Source organism: Pan troglodytes, chromosome 10, assembly GCF_028858775.2.
Source record: "Pan troglodytes isolate AG18354 chromosome 10, NHGRI_mPanTro3-v2.0_pri, whole genome shotgun sequence".
In the NCBI taxonomy this organism is placed as follows: Eukaryota; Metazoa; Chordata; class Mammalia; order Primates; family Hominidae; genus Pan; species Pan troglodytes.
Genome location: NC_072408.2, coordinates 31,797,507 through 31,799,756, shown reverse-complemented (window position 1 = coordinate 31,799,756; position 2,250 = coordinate 31,797,507).

Here is a 2,250-nt window from a genome sequence, read left to right as displayed (position 1 = left end):
TTGAGTAAGGACTTAGGGTGACAAGTTTGGCAGCAGTTCCTGAAGTGTTTACTGTCAGGCCTGAGTTAAAACCCTGAGGACAAGGAGCTCCACTGCTTGGGCTTCACACTGAGAAAGCTTTTTGAGCCCCTGCCTCTACCTTATACCCAAGTAACACTCAGTCCGGGAAGTCTCCTTGTTATAACTCCTTGAGTTAATGATAATCTTTTATTATGGTCTTTTCCCTAATGTATTCTTACATTTCATTTTAATTGTCAGCTGCATAATTGCCCTGCATTTCAGTTATTTCCATTTCTATTTTTAATGTTTGTTATTTCATGTTTCTTTTTAAGAGTTTAAACGTAGACACACCCTCTTATTTTAATAGCCAGCATGCCCATATTTGCTGCTTTAAAATCTGGGTTCCTGCAGTTTCAACAGATCCTCAAGGTGTGCCACCTCCAGCTTATAGATTGATATTCTAGTCATGTTCAAGGCTGAAAACAGCTGCAAGAATTTGTCCTTGAAATTCTTTAGCAGTTGCTTCCAGTAGCTAAAGTCCTAATTTGGCCAGTCTGGTGGATCAGCCACTGGGAAAGGATCATCACTGTGTTATCACCCTCACTGGGACAAACTAAGCAGAGCCAGCCTCTGGGCAGAACAAGTCATGGAAGGCACTGTTCCCAGAAAGGAACGGGTTAAATCCTTCCAAACCTCCTAAGGAATCTGACCTAGTTTCTTGAAACTAGAATGTAACTTGAAAGTGTAATTGGTTGCAAATGTGTTTTCTTTCTTTCCTCAAAATTACTTTTGAACCCCTGTGAGACAGGGAGAAGGCATTTCTCTTCACATGTACTCAGACTACCACCACTGATAAGTTTGACTAACTCATCATGAAAGTTGGGGAGCAAGGCCAGTTGCGGTGGCTCACACCTATAATCCCAGCACTTTGGGAGGCCAAAGCGGGTAGATTGCTTGAACTCAGGAGTTCAAGACCAGCCTGGCCAACATGACGAAGCCCTGTCTGTACTAAAAATAGAAAAATGAGCCGGGCGTGGTGGCGCTTACCTGTAGTTCCAGCTACTTGGGGGGCTGAGGTGGGAAGATCACTTGAACCTGGGAGGTCGAGGCTTCAGTGAGCCAAGATTATGCCACTGCACTCCAGCCTGGGTGACAAAGTGAGACCTTGTCTCAAAAAAAAAAAAAAAAAAAAAAAAGAGCTGGGGAGCAGACAAAAAAATATGACTTAATTTAAGAAAAGAATGTTTGGGTCTCTGAGAAAATCTATGAATGCATAGTTGGTGTGGTTGTGGCATTCAAGGCCTCTATCTGTTTTGGGGAGTGTGTGTTGGGGAGTGTGAGACGGGTTCTCACGGTGTTACCCAGGCTGGTCTGGCACTCCTGGGCTCAAGCTATATCCTCCCACCACAGCCACCGAAGTAGCTGGGCATGCAGGTGTGTGCTGCCATGCCTGGCTCCTATTTTTTTTGTTGTTGTTTGTTTTGGCCACTGAGTTTAGCACAATGCCAGGCACAAGGACTCAGTGAACATTTGTTGAATGAATGAATAAAAAGCTTTTCACAATCTGACTCCTACCTACCTTTCTAACTGTAGTTCCTACTGCCCTTCTTCTCAAACATATACACTTTCTACTCTGGCAAAATAACTATCGGGTTTCCTAAAAATCTCTCCTGCTTTCCCACTTCTGTACTTTTGCTGTTGCTGCACCCACTATCTGAAAGCATCTTCCCTCATATCCCAGACTGTGAATATATTACTATTTGTAAAGACTCGGCTGGGCACGGTGGCTTAGGCCTGTAATCTTGGCACTTTGGGAGGCCGAAGTGGGCGGATCATGAGATCAGATTGAGACCAGCCTGGCCAACACGGTGAAACCCCGTCTCTACTAAAAATACAAAAAATTAACTGGGCGTGGTGGCATGTACCCGTAGTCCCAGCTATTCAGGAGGCTGAGGCAGGAGAATTGCTTGAACCCAGGAGGCGGCGCTTGCAGTGAGCCGAGATCATGCCACTGCACTCCAGCCTGGACAACAGAGCAAGACTTCGTCTCAAAAAAAAAAAAAAAAAAAAAAAGCCTCATCTCAAATGCTGCCTCCTTCATGAAAATGTTAGTGATTGTCTCAGTAAGATTATGAGCCTTTTCTCCTTCTAACTCTCACAAAACTTTGAATCTCCTGGTCATTTATTATCAGCTACCTTATAGTTATTTTTGTGGTTAACTTGTTCTCCTTGCTGTATTCTAAGCTTCTT